This window comes from Ischnura elegans, chromosome X, assembly GCF_921293095.1.
Source record: "Ischnura elegans chromosome X, ioIscEleg1.1, whole genome shotgun sequence".
Classification (NCBI taxonomy): Eukaryota; Metazoa; Arthropoda; class Insecta; order Odonata; family Coenagrionidae; genus Ischnura; species Ischnura elegans.
This window is the reverse complement of record NC_060259.1, coordinates 13,906,125-13,921,777: the sequence shown is the minus strand read 5'-3', so window position 1 is coordinate 13,921,777 and position 15,653 is coordinate 13,906,125. Positions and strand designations below refer to the sequence as shown.

The 15,653-nt window shown below is 37.7% G+C and overlaps 1 protein-coding gene across 3 annotated transcripts in view; it reads right to left on the bottom strand.

Moving 5' to 3' along the window:
* Positions 1–15,653, bottom strand: part of LOC124171001 (collagen alpha-2(I) chain) — a 139,485-nt gene that overhangs the window by 72,221 nt on the left and 51,611 nt on the right. Inside the window, exon 1 of one of the 3 annotated variants that reach the window (XM_046550116.1) lies at positions 8,193–8,284. The exons of the other annotated variants lie outside the window; for them this stretch is intronic. The gene's annotated coding sequence lies outside the window, so the exon portion shown is untranslated. Of the gene's footprint in view, positions 1–8,192; positions 8,285–15,653 lie in introns of those variants that run through there. 3 annotated transcript variants of the gene reach the window in all.

The following is a 15,653-nucleotide window of genomic DNA, read 5'->3' as shown; positions in this document are numbered from 1 at the left end:
AGTTGGTGAGATGGGGTAGGGATGTAACACGCTTCAATTGTTCTCGTGTAATTTGATATTTTCCTTAGAAGACAATGATTTATGGTCCGTGAGATTTCGGAAACAAAAAAAAAAACAACAGAGGCATGGGCTGATGGATGGCCAAGGGTGGTTTTCTGAAATCTGCGACGTAGTTACTTTTGACGTGGTTATTATCATCCGTTGCTGAGATTCCCCCGATGATTGTTCGATCTCTTGGGAAGAGTCACACTATGAGCCAGTCGTATTTTGCCTTTATTTTCCACAGCTGAAATTCTCCTACGTAACCTCTGCAAGAGCTTTCAAACAAAACAGTTCATGAGTAGGACAAGAATCGCATACGACGGCGCATTCGAAGAGAGAATCAGAACTCTTTCCACCCTTTTGCATTCACTGAAGCTATTATTTAAAATTTCGGATCCAGATCCGATGTCCTCCGCGACTTTGGACCCGATATATCCGATGAAGGGCAATATCCGCAGATACTTGGATCCGAGGTATCCGATCCGACCATCCCTAATATTAACCAAAACAAGCAAAGTAAATTCACTATCATGACTGTTCCCACGTAAGTGAATTTGTGTTGTAAATATTTTGACAATCTACTGAAGCTGTGGTGAAACGCATAAAAAAAACTTGATACAGCCTAGAACTGTATTTTACTCCCTGATTTCTAAGGCAGGGGCCTTTTGATACAGAAACATATTACAGTCAATGCATCTGAAGTTTTGTTGTGTTGGTATATAATTCTTGCGGCCAACACCAGCTATTTTCACCAGTAAATCTTTACCATAGGTACTTTCTGAAGAACCCCCAAATATTATCAACAAGTGGGTTAAGTAATAAGTGTTTTGACCTAAACATGAAACTAGATGAAAATGGAATAAACCAAATGGTACATGCTATGAAAAAGCAATGAAGCATGGAACATCCCTATAAACTGAGAAAATTGAGGCATTCATGCATAATTAAACTGATCGTTATCCTCCAATATTACAAGTGTGTTTTACGTAGTGATTTTCCACTGATGTATAGCAATAATTTGTCATCACAAATTCCTTGAGGGTCGTGGCATCAATGTCAGGTATACCATATGAACGAGTGGCAACATTATCATCCATTTCTCTGATACCTGAAATACGAGGTAAAATGCTTGTATTTCATCATCCCGATGTTGCATTTTTAATGCCCCAAGTAATAATCGTGGCACTATAGCAATAGGGAAACTTACCCAAGAATAACAGCACAAAATAAGTGGCAATGAGCGGCAAAATACACCCTCAAAACAATATTTACAGCATGAATTCAGTGTATTTCCCAGCTCCCAACAGCAGCTTAGGCACAGATGACATCACATCTAGCTTCCGCTGAGCTCAGGTGTCAATGGTCGGCTCGAAGAAGTTTTGCTCGATTTTTAAGTCAATTCTTCTATCTCTTTTGATGAGGAATCGAGAAACTTAAGGTATTTTTGCTAGCTAATACATCCATTTTACCTGTTCAAAATAGTTTTTATTGCAATCGACCCGCAAGTTTTCCATTACATCTCAACAGCCTCTGACAAAGACTGTTTAGACTACATTCGCAAGTAATGAGCAAAAATTTCATCTAACTGGAACTTGGGCTGGCTATTTAATCCCAAGATCAATAAACAAGAAGTTTCTGATCTACATTGAAACTAAGAATACATTGGAGATATACCCATTCTCAAGTAGGTATAACTTTCTTTTGTTCATAACATCTGTTTAACTGGTTTAGCAATGGTTTTGCTGGGGCTACCTAGCATCTCTGTCTGTCAGCCACCAACAACACAACCATTGTAATCCTTCCCTAACTCACTCATCCTTAATACTGGACTCCAAAGCAGAAACCCACCCTTGCGGACACCACGACTATTTCTATTTCCTACAATACCATGCATAACAGACTACAATGGGTTTCTCCCCCAACATATTCAAATTGCTATTAAGTTGATTTTTAAATCAACATGCTCTTTCAAGAATACTTGCTGTTAATTGATTTTCAACAAAATTTAAAATTTTTATCCACAAATATCTATCTACTTGGCCCCCATCATTTGGAATTGTCCCTAAAAAAACTGCCTAAATTGTCATCCTTATGGAACCACACACAGTGGTCCATGAGGATGGGTCCTCCTTATGGGTCTAAACCACAGTGGAATTTGAAGTATTATTTTTCAATGTGAAATGGACTACACCAAAGCATGGATATGAACTTCCACATAAAAATCTTTCCACTCTGCATCAATTTCAAAACTAAATCCAATCAAATAGGCACTGCAAAAACCAAAAGAATGTATGGTTCACAATTTTTTTTCACTACACTCAATGATTCTTGTTAGTTGTGCACCAATGAAAATATTTTAGCTTTCAAGGAAATGATGATACAGGATAAACATTATACAAATTTCACTTTAAAATGCTTATTTACAAGAGTTCCAACATATACTGTGGCAACTAAGCTTGCCAGCATGTTTTTTGTTTTTCTGCTATAAATTAAGTTCATGGCAAGATCTATTTATCTTTAAAGGAGACCATGAGTTTCTTTTTCCCCTATGTTTGTTTCAATTGTTGATTTATTTGTATTTTGTAATTTTTGAGTAGTGCGAAGTGAATTTTGATGTGTATGAGTGTGTGTTGCTTTTTAAAAATGACTCGAAAAGCGCGTGCAAGATGCACGATAAAGAAAAAAGAAGGAAGAAACGATAAGTGAAGTATTCAGAAAAACAGGTGGCGCTGAAGTAATACACCAAGTGTAGTTTCCCGTTCCCCCCCTCCCTTGTCACGAGAACCACAGGGAGGAGCGATCGAGAAGCGATCAGAAAGAGTCAGAAGAAGCAGGCGAGAGGAATGCGAAGTATAGATGCCGCAAGAGTTGCCACCGTGGAGGCGATATGAGACCGCGAGCCAAGGACGAGCCCTGCTGATCTGCTCACCAGCCTATGGCCAGGTTATCCCTTTTTCACAAGAGCCTGATATCTGGGTTTACTCGTGAATTGCTGAAGGAGGGCAGGTCAAGCCATCCATTGCCAGACAGCCCTTTCCGGAACCTGGAAGTTGTCTGAGAGTCTGCACCGCACCTTTCGATGAGGCCCATGAGCAACCACCATGCCCTTGCCTGCATTATCAACTCCTAAAGTAAGATCGGAGACGACATTCCCACTCAACGACCCCCCCCCCCCCCCGATTTCCTCCCTTAGTTTCCCATCAGCGCACACATATTCTTTATCAAGAAGAAAGACATAACTTTCGTAGCGCCATGTTATTTTGTGAAAATAATTCTCACAGTGTCGCCAATATTTAAATAATTTACGCGGAAGAGACTAAAAATTGCCAAAAAAGTTATTTGTGTTATGTAATTGATTGAACATTGAATTTTCATTTTTTTTTTCTTTTTTACAAGTTGCTTTTTGTTACTTTCTTTACAATCACATATTTTATTGATGCAGATATTTTGTTAATAGATTTAAGCCCCCTTACTAACCATTTCATGAATAAATCTTGCTTGCTATAAATAAAGTTATAAATGTGTTTTGGGATTTAAAATTCGAGAACGGAGGTTTCCTGGTTTCCTATCAACCGCTTCATTAGTCATAACAAGCCTATTTTTACATCGACCAGCCTTGACGTATCGCCCTCTAGCTTCCGACTGTCACATATTCGGCTCGCAACTCACGGCCCGAAGCAGACTCACAATACCTTCCACATGTCCTGAGCATAAAATTAGGGAACGGTTTTATAATGTCTGGTTAATGCTAACCATAAGATGACACTAACTTCAACTTTGCCCTGAGGCAGTTGAAAGTTCCGGTTAGGTTCTGTAAAATATCAGACTTCATGCTAACCAGAACATTCAGCCACCACCAGGAAAAGAGGAAGGCTGTATCATCTTATGGTTAGTGATACCCAGACATTATAATACCAGCAATATATGTTGTAACCTGGGTCGCAAATGACCAATTCAAAGTGAAATTTGCACAATTTTTTATATTGCCATCACGAAAATTTCACGTTAGTTTCCCTGGTACCATTCACTTTATTTTTAAGAAATATTTAGTTTCTTTCATAAATATATTAAATAACTTCATAATACAGCCATATAAGGAAAATTTTCCCAATAAGAAACCCACATTTCATTTAGGAGGCTCTATTTCCAGCACATTATGAGAGAAGGGGCGAGTTCGCCCAGGGAAAGAAACAGGTGCCCCTACCCTGAATGAGTGAAATTCACATGCCTGTGGCTTAGTCTGAGGTGAGCTCAACCACAACCTATGCAAAACAACCTAAGGGTCAAATCAATGAGTGAGTTGAATACAGAATAGCAAAATATCATTAATGGTTCAATGCATATGTTAGAAAATGCAGTACACCCATGCCTCATATAGCGCAATTTTGATAATGTGCAAATTTGTTCCTCAGGGAAATATCGCAATGCAGTGTAGCCTAATCAAAAAAATTTAACACACTCATGATAAAATGCGAAATAGCGCTAAGTAGACACGAAATTGCTATCATTTTATGCATATCAATAGTATTGCTCGTCTTAAATCTTTTTTGTTTTTATATTAATCGAAAACCATAGTTGCGCAATCGCCAAAAGCATTACTTGTAACTGGGTCCAAATAGCCAGCCTACCGAAGTAATTTATCTTGTCTCCTTAACAGAATGACAATGGTTAATTTAGATTATTAATTAAGCGTGGAGCTAGTGGAAATGGTTTTTTTTAAGAAATCCAGTTTGCGACGTAATTTTTGCCGTCATAGGTTATCGGGCGATTGACTTCCAGGTAAAGGGTCTATGCTAAAGCCTTCAAGGTCATTGGTATTCACAGGTGAGAAATATGGAGCGGTGGCCGAGTTGCGTATGAATAGCATCAACACATACAAGGGTCCACTACAAAGTCTCGAACACAATGACTTCATTCCCTCCCAGCAGTCGTAGGCCCTCTGCGTCTCAGGAACACAGTTCAGCAGTAGAGGGTGATTTTGATAGAGCCATACAGAGTAAAAACCAAGAGAGTAATGGCAAAAATAGGAATGCGGGTAGAAAAATCAAGAATTTATCACGGAAAACCATAAACCTAGAAGAGAAATTGAAAGAGGTCAATTGCTTTGAAAATGGAGAGCGTCAAAGCGATATTGCGCGGAAGTTAAAACTCACGTTGCTAAAATAGCCAATGCTACAAGAATTACGGTATTTCTCCAAATAAACCCCTGGCCTAATTTTTAAGCTTCAGCTTAGGGGAAATTTTAAGATATGCATTTAAATATAGTCCCCACTTTACTATTACCATGGGCATTTTTGGGAAAAAAGGGGAGCCTATATTCGGATAAATATGGCATTTCCAAATAATGGAGGAAACATAATAATGCACATAGAGAAAAAATGCAACTGAAAGAAGAAATCAAGTCTCCTCCAAGGCATAGCGTGGCACCCTGACAAATGGCGCAGCTGAGTTGGAACCCAGTTACTTCGAGCATTACCCACCACTACTTCCTTGGGGAAAAGTGCATCAAACCATGCTTTGATGCACTTGGATTACAATGACCCAACAGTAGTCCAAGTTTATAACAAGGCACTAACAGAAGTGCATGTCTATATACGCATAAAAGAAAGTAGAAAATTATGTTAGTTTAACCATTTATAACTCATGAACGACAGTATCGATTTTAATGATATTTGATTTTTTGGATTTGTCTCAGCCCCAGACAACAGAATAAACATTAAAAAATAGGAAGTGTTGACAAAAAAATTAATCTTTTTCGTAAGGGTATTTTTTGAAAAATTGGTAACACTGCAAAACTAGAAGATTTGTTTTGTTTCTACCAATTTATTGACTGAGCTTCTTAACAATATTTAAAAAAATAATTGTTAAACCATAATAACAATATTAAAATTGTATTAAAAACATTTAATTCGAGCTAATCCCAGCTTGATTTGACTTGTCTTTACTGCATTTGTAAACGAATCTCCAAGCAATTGTTGACTATCAGTAATATCCTGTTTCCTGGAGCAGTTTGATTTTATTTCTTCAGAATTTTGCAAATTCGTTTCATTGAAAGGTGAGCTCATCAACAAAGTCTTCCTGAATATGATTGATCACAAAAAAATTCACAATTGGTAGAGTGAGCGAGCAATTGTGGCGGCCTGGAACAAAGGTGTGGTCTCAAACTAGGCAAATCAGGATCATATAGTAGTTACTCTGCATTGATTCAAATCTATTGACTGTGTAACAAATGAAGACAAAGTCACCAACTATCTATCTGAATTTATAAAGTCCTTGGATGTACTGGGCTTACCACGGCACAATTGACAGCTTCAGGTAGGCACAGTGTTCATGAACTTTCGAAACAAAAACCAATAAAAACCAACAAAAACCATGAAACAGAATGCGTTTGGTGTTTAAAAAAGCTGTTAATGAATGTGATTCATACAACTACATTCAAAGGAAAATTCAAAGATGAGGAAGTTCTCATTCGCAGGATTCCATGATCCCAAATTATAAGCTCTTTTGAGCTTAAACCAATTCGATTTCCAATTCATGATGACGATTAACAAATCACAAGGTCAATCTTTGATTGTTTGTGATTTTTGCGCTAATTAGCTCATGAAAAACCCATGATTTTATACTTGGTATGTTCACGAGTAGGTAAATTATCTGCTTTCTCTCTCTAATCGCTTTGCTATATTTATTTCCCTTCATCTGCTTTATCTTACACCTGATAAAAAAACAAAAACCGTTGTATATCAGAAGGTGCTTGACTCAAGAGATTAAACCCAAATGTATAGGGTACACCATGGTATGTTTGTGCAGTGCACTTTTTCCCAACCGAGTTAATGGTGGTAATCGAATTACTTTGGTGTTACAGATGCCAGCCACTGACGGGTGTGTACACAAGTCTATACCACCACTCTGCCGGAAAAAATGCTCAATGGAAAGATGTGTGCACACACGATGCATGTCTCGAAAACCTTTGAGCTGAATCTTCACCACACGGAGTAAGCCTACATAAGGATAGAATGGAAGTAGTCTGGCAATGTGGCACAATGATTTCACAATCCAGCAAATAAGGAACCCACCACAATGCAGAGAATATTTTTTTGACATGACATCTGTTATTTTGAGAGCAATGCAAAACAACAGCAACAGATACATTAAACAAAAATCATGAGTCTCCTTATTTTATGCATGTAATTGAAGCTAATTTTTCAGACCTTTGATATTGAACATAAATTAAATTATTATTATCCTCAAAAGGGTCATTCATTGTCCTGATGGAAAGCACCAAAGGGCAAGTGGGAGCCAAATATTGCACATAAAAATGGCCAAGTCTAACAAGACCTTTAATTGCCAGAAATGAATCTATCCCAAGCTCTAAATAAGGATTGACTAAATGTAACTGCATGATATTAAAATTTCAGTATTGATCATTCAACAAGCCAGAAATCAATCGCCTGGCTAAAAAAAATCTGATATCAATCAAGGCTGTAAATAGGCAAAAAAATTTAAAGCAGCACAAAAATTAGCCACTGCAGTGAAGCATTGCTAGAAAAAAATATTCTCTCCAGCAATGTTAATTCCATCAAAACAATGATCTTTTCCACTATGCTTCAGGGTATTTCCTAAAGAGTCTGATTAACTTGTAATGCATGTCCTGAAAATAAACCCTTGACCTGGCACAGAACACAAATGTGAAATCTGAAAGAAAATTAACAAGAATGATAACAGATTAAAATGGGGGAAAATAACTTAGAGCACAAGTAACAATAATAGACACGAGGCCAAAGGCTCCAAATAATTCATTAATCATGCTGGTAACCAGAATATTGAGAAAATGTCATCATAGACAGGATACCATGAAGGCAGTGCCCATATAGCATTACACTTAAACCAACTGCTAATCACGAGAGGAAAGGTAGCAGGATTACAGTTAAAAATTAAATATACGTGGTCTATACTAGAATTAAAGACATGATAAAGTACATGAACACGTAAAATTACAATGATTACCTTATGACACCTTTAAATTAAATACAGGAGTTGTGTACCCCTAAGGAACTAAGGAAAAAAAGGTCAGTTAAGATCTAGCTAAACTAATGCCATTACTATGTATTCTTTAGCACAGTACGGGCAGACCTCGTATTTCTGGACTTTACCTTTCACTTTCAATGTTTTTCTTGTTTCTTGAATAGCAACCAGCTTCTCATTTTGTGACCTCATGCCCCCTTTGTTCATGGCTAAAATCATGGGAAAGGTTACACGAAGCTTTTAAACACAGAAGGAACCAGCTTTTGAGCCTGACTTAATGATGAGTCCTGAAAAATACTATCATGACATCATAAAATAATTACAAAGAATATTTATAAAACTGTAACCACAAAAACTATACAACAGCCAATGTGTAGACGTAGTTCGGTCAACATACTATACTTCAGCAAATTTATTCAATCACACATTTCATATGCTAGGAGCAATTGAACGAAAGCATTCCAAGTACCAGTTGCTTAATGCTCACACCTATTTCCTCCTCAGGAATGATGTGCACTGGTAAAATTTAGGGTGAGCTGATAATATAAATCACTTAAAAATATGTAGTTTGTTTTAAGAATTTTATTTAATTCGCAGGGAGGGCTGAATATCCACATTGGTAAAACGAAAAAGCGTAGCAAGTTTCCTCATAGCTGCATGAAAGTGCTTCCATAATGACCAGTTTCAGTCCATAGCACTACTACTGTCACATAATGCCTCAGAACACTAAAGCAATGAGTGGTATACAGTAATGGCATGTTATGAAAACAATGCAAATATTCACCAGTGGATTTTTTAACAATATTATAATTATAAGAACTTTTTAACTAATAAGAATGCAAAGAATGAAAGAGAAACATTTAGACAATGCTAACAGGGAGCTGTAATTTATTTTAGAGGATTATTTAAATTAATATCAATTCTAAATATTATAATTTGGAAAAAAATAATCTGCATCACAAATAACACTGTTACCACTGAAATATTTGTAGCTGTGGCACCCCTGTGTGAGTCACTTAGCGAGGGTTGATGGGCTCACCAATAGAGGGAAGCTGGTAGATACCCATACGTCAAGTCCAACAGTAGCCATCAAAAACTTACAGAAGAGGAATTATGAATGCATATTATTGACAAGGTATAATTTGTTGAGGCTTTTGCCATGCTGTTCCCTTAATTTACAGAATTCACCTAAACTGAATTCCTTAGCACTACCTTGTTGCAGTCCATGCATAAATATAATTTGCAACATGTCTCACAGTTGGCATCACATACCACAAGCTACCATGGACAAGAGATTTATTTCCTTTTGATTCTAGAGAGATAAGTTGGGCTCCTTATTTTAAGAGATTTTAATGAATACTTTTCAGTTTTCACACCATATTTACAATTTTAGGCTTTCAATAAGCCTTTTTCTATGTTTTGAAAAGGTCTTTCAATCTATCTACTGCTTTCCAAATTTCAAGCCACTAACAAGCTTTGTTTGTACCAATTTTGTGATATGAAGTTCAAACTAAGGGCTAACACACTGGATTCTCCACACTGCAGCATTATGCCACATCAAATATACACATACAGCGCCTTCTTTCAATGAATATTCAGTTCTAGAAGCCTACCTAATTAAGTTTTTAAATTCAATACTGTATAGAGCCCATCGTTACTTGATTTTTCAAAATGCTGCAGTGCACCACACTTTCTGCAGTTTCCTTTGTTTAATGAAGGTTGCATTTTTTGGGTATCATCAAATTGTTGTTGTGGTAGAGACAACAGTTTCTCCTGCATTCAAGCAGGTATCTTCAGGTTGAAGTGCTTGATGCTGTTTTGGCTACCCTTATATAGGCAGCCTGCTGATGTGGTATGACAAGACTCATGACATATTAAAGAGCGGCAAAAACATGGCATCAAGCAATTTTACCTGAAGATGCCTGCTGGAATGCAGGAGACACTGTTGTCTCTACCACAACGACAACATGGTGAAACCTGGAAAATACAGCCTTCATTATTATCGCACTGTAAAAGTCTTCATATTAACTTCCTTTCCAGTTGTTCACCACAGTACCAGGGATATTTTTCAGGCAAATTTTTTGATGCTTTGGTGATCTAGAGGCTAAGGCGTGGGTATTAAGCAAAATCCATATTGCGAAGCATGAATTTTTACCAACTGCAATGCCAAAAATCACCAATGAATTTACTCTTATAGATGAGTGTGCTGGAGAAGTGATTCATATTTTTGACAGGGAAAATAAAAAACCAATTGTCACGCATAAATTCTGCAACAGTAGGATAGGATGGATTCAGAAGGTTTTCTGTCAGAGGAAACTAGCCACAGCTCTACACGCAAGCAAGAAAGGTTTCCCAAGGAGCTGGACCATTCATACAACAGATTTCATTATGAGACCATTTCATAAAATCAAACTATATAGAGAATAGTCCAACTTCAACAAAACCAGGAGCATTTAATATGGCCAATATACTATTGGGCAATACAAAAAAACCATGATTTACGAAGCTTTCTCAATTATTTGGGATTTGTAGGCCATTAATTTTCGGAGATGGAAAGTTATCTAAAGTTATCTAAAAATAAGGGGAGTGAGGTAGCCAAGTGGGTTGAGTGCTTGTTCGATGATCTAAGGGTACAGGTTTAAAATCTTGGGTGAAACCTTTGAGCATTCCAAATCAAAATCCTCTAAGTGCAAATACTACAGGGAAAAGAACGGACCCCCCACCCCTGATCTGAGAAATTCAATTGCCTGTGGCTCAGTCTGGGGGAGCCAATGACTCAGAATAGAATTTTTCGGGGCTGAAGAAGTACTGTGTCTACGACAAACATGAAAAAGACAACATTTTTATTGTTTTGACTAGGCATGGACGGATTCAAATTTTTTTTTCAAATCCCGATCTGATACTTGATTTCAGGTGTCGGTTCTTTGTATATTTTCGGATCCTAATGCATTATTAATGGCCTGCCTGAAGTAATAATTCAAGTTTCTTCTTGTGCATGCGATCAAAGGAACACTATTTAGATTTGCATACACATTTTAATATTTTTACAGATTAAAAATAATTTTCATAAGTTCTCCAGTTCTTTGACAGTATCAAAATTTTCCTTACGCACATTTGCCCTGAATTTTATCACTTCCTCATCGCATGCTGACTTGTTTTCCACCAGAAAATGCTTCAGTTGAGGTGAGGTGGATTTTGTACTTCCTCGTGATGGTTTCCGGCCATACTGCACGCACATGGCAGATGTCAATAAAAATGTTTCCACAAAATGAAATACATTTTTATCAACATATCATTAACATTTTATCATCATAAATTGCAGCTGCGCAATCTGCGACACAACTGACAATGTTTAGAAAAACATTGACTTCATGTGCGATGAGGTGAGGGAACAGGACGACAATACCACTCAGCGATCTCGAGAGGAAGGGGTGGGTAGCAGAAGGGTGTAAGGAGAGGAGGGGAAGGAGCGTGATCCCTCTGTCTCCCAAGCAATGAGACCACAAATGAGGGACTTATGGACGAATATGTCAGATTTTGTGATGCGGTGGCCTTCAAAGCAAAGCCAGGCAACCGAGCGAGCTACGTGCTATATCCAGTTGGCATTACCAGTCCGTCTCTACTTGCTTGAGGGGGCTAATGCTACACTTGTTTCTTTAAAAATTGTGCTGTTTGGACACTCTTGAATATTAGTATAGTCTAGTAGTAACTAGAAAACTTGGTGGCATTCAATTAGAGCTGACAAAAACTAAAATATCGTCAGAAATGCATTGCGCTTGGGTCTCATTCTTTTTTAAAACTCGAACACGACATCCAATTGCCAACATCTTCAAGCCCAGAAAGCCACTCACCTAGCATTTATCCTCCACAAACAGAGAATTGAAGCAGGTAAGTCAAAAAAAAGTCAGTTGGTGAGACAGGTAGGGATGGAACAAGCTTAGATTGTTCTCGTGTAACTTGATATTTTCCTTCAAAGAAAATGATTTTTGGTCTGGGTGATTCATGTGCTGACGTGGGTTCGACACCCACCTGGATAGGTTGTCCCTAACCAGAGAATGGTTGAGTGTAATAGTTGTTTTTTACATGTTATTTCCCCCAATGTGAGAAGCCTTAAATGAGCTGTTTCTGGGACGATGGAGATAAAGAAACAAATTGCCTTGATCTAATGGTAACGATTGTAAATAACAAATAAGATTTTTCCAAAATAAGGTCTCTGGAGAAGTATTTTTCATTTTGAGGGAAATGAAGAGGAAAACTTTGCTATCCACATTCATTTGGGAAACACAATGGGCTTTTTAAGTAAAAGTGTAACAAATTCAAAACAAGAGTCCCACAATGGATGAGCACAATGTATTAAAATCCACAAAGGGCACATTCCGAATCCAGCTACATCTCCAATGAATGATAACACCTGTCCTGCTCACACCTCCCATTCCAATGTGAGTCACACCCTCTCTTGGCCTGGCCTCAACCTCCCCCACAAGCCCTGCGAAATTGCCCAGATGCATCACCACAATTAATCAACCAAGCATTCATCACCTCCCCACCTCATTCAGAAATTTACCATCTCACCCTCATCTTTCCTCCTTTGCTCACTTTCAAAGTTACTCCCTCACTCTCTTCCCCAGATGGACCTCATACATGGTTATTTGTCTCGTATCTGTACGAAGATGCTGCACTGCATAGTAAATTTGGTTATGCTTCATTTTTCAGAAAGTTTTTTTGCGGAATAGCAGAGATTCATTTCATCTTCTCCACAATTAAGTTTGTGCAACACAATAAAAAATACCAAATGGAGTAAAATGATAATTTATCGTTCAAGCACTTAGTATTAACACAGGCACACTTCGAACTATGAACTTGCTTTCACTTGCAAAATAAGATGTCACACAGGACAATTAAAATTGTCTTGTCACCTGTCTTGTTTTTTCATAAACCTAAACTGTTTTAATGAGAAGTCCGCTCACTCTAACAAAATAATTGTTCCAAAGGATCTGAACAGGGAGCAATATATCCGTGCGAGTCTTTATGATGGAAAAAGACGTATGTAACCCATGAAGTCGCCGATAAGTTATTTGCCGTGTGCACCTTCACATCCTTTGAATAATTTAACCCCTCACACCACGGACACTTCCAAGGATTGCCAATTCAGGAGGAATCCTCTACCCTCAACCACGCTTTCTTGATCTTATTAACACGTTGCAGACCGGTCCCGGAGATCTCCGTGTTTTGCGTGCCGAACGCTGAGGACCGGCCACGGAGATTTCCATGTTTTCACATGTGATAATAAAACTTACTCTGCTTCTTTTAATATTAGTAACTTATGTCCGCATTTGCTTGTAGTGTATTTAAGAAGGTGCTATCATTGATTTAGATTAGTTTTATAACATTCAAATTATTGATTTATAAATATTTTTTCAATGAACGTAATCCACTTTTAGAGATTACTAATGTATAGGAACAAAATGTCACTAAGCCGTAACGTGTGAAAAAACTCGATTAAACATTCAATTTTCTGTAACAGCAACTCTCTAAATTCTACGATGTTCTGAAATTATGAATTATTATATTTTAGATGATAAAGAATAATTTTGGTCGGATTTCTTCAGTCCTTTTCATTTGGCTCTAACAAAATCTATTGTCGGTAATTCTCTCATCGCCTACTTTGCGCCATACATATGTTTGGCAAAAAGTGAATAATGCATATTTCACATCTGGGTGCATTCAGCTGTCTTTCACACGTGCCATGGTCTGGATTCTCACAAGACATCCTATCTCCAGCGCTCAACGTAAACACATCAACGAGTCTCGAGGGCCAAGGACTATGAGGGTCACTTCAGTGGGACCCTATCTTTTGGTCCTTGATAGAAAAGGACCAGATGGCCACAACGCTTATCTTTGTTAGTCTCTAATGTTTCTCTTTGCTTAGAAATCATATTAGTCTCCTTTGGGACGTTCTTGTGTTCTTTACTCTCTTCGTTAGAGATCTGAAGTCACGTTGTTTAGTGAGGAATCATTTCCTTGGATGAAAGTTTGTGTACGTTTACCCTGTGAAAGTATATGCATACGTAGCCTACGTAAATTTCATTAATTTCCAGCAATAATTCCTGCGTATCTTGTCAACCAAAAAATTACTCCAAAAACAATAAGACCTCATCTATAGTAATGGCGTCAACTAGTGGTGGTGCTTGCGGGATGACGGAGAAGGATATATACGAAGAACTTTGTGTTGATGCATTATCAGACGTGCCAATGATTGTGTAGACGAGTGTGAGAGCTCAGATAGTGAAATTGGTTTTGATATTGGTGGAAGACAACCTAAAAGAAAAGCTGCACAGTAGGTTTACACTGATGATAGTGACTCGGATGCAAGTGATAGCGATGGTAGCTTAGTGAAAGACACCTCGGTGACATGGAATAAAATTGACCTTCCAAGAAGTTTGGAAGATTTTCAGGGAGTGGCAGGAATCATCAATGCTCCTGATAATTTTGAATGTGTTTTAGGGGGGGGAAAATGTTTTTTGGAGAGGATCTTCTCGAAATGATGTGTAATGAGACCAATTTGTATCGAATGCAGAACGAAGGCAGATACAAGTCTTTGCAGAAAACTGGGAAGTGGAAAAATGTAACAGTGGGAGAGATGAAAGTTTTCTTAGCAATTATAATTTTGATGGGAAAAGTCAGGAAAGATTCAATCAAGGAATATTGGAGCACTGATGAATATATCAATACACCCATTTTTAGTGATTTGCTCAGCAGGAACAGATTTGAACATATTTGGAATTCTTGGCATTTCAGTGATAACGAATCAAATTCTGAATCTTCCGATAGGCTACATAAAATTAGGCCAATGCCATCATATTTAGAAAAATTTAAAACTGTGTATATGCCTAAACGTGATCTCTCCCTAGACGAAGGAGTAATACCTTGGAGGGGAGACTGAGATTTAGAACATACAATCCAGGGAAATTAGTGAAGTACGGATTATTGGTGCTAATGGTGTGTGAGAGTGAAAGTGGTTATATTTGCAACATAGAAATATATACAGCTGAAGGAAAAAAATTAGAGGAAACCATATTGACCCTTCTAGATCCGTATTTATGCCGTTGGCATCATGTGTTCCAAGATAATTATTACAATAGCGTACAAATAGCTGAAAATCTTCTAGCGAAAAAAACTCGAGTTTGTGGAACCATCCTTGCCAACAGGGGGCTTCCCTCTGAATTTAGGCATGAAATAAAAAGTATGAAGAAAGGTGACTACACATTCTGTAGACGGGGGGAAGTTCTGCTGCTTGCGTGGAAGGACAAGAGAGAGGTGAGGATGATTTCCACAATCCATAACTTGAGTATGGGCGAAGGAAAGCGAAACAGATGGACGGGACAGATACAGAAAAAACCGATTTGTATTTTGGAGTACAATAAGTACATGGGAGGAGTAGATAAAGCTGATATGTACTTGGCTTACTTTTCAGTGCTAAGAAAAACTATGAATTGGACAAAAAAAGTGGTGTTGTGGTTGATCAATTTTGCCCTATTTAATTCTTTTGTGTTATACAAAACATTGAACACTTCTACCCGTTTGACCTT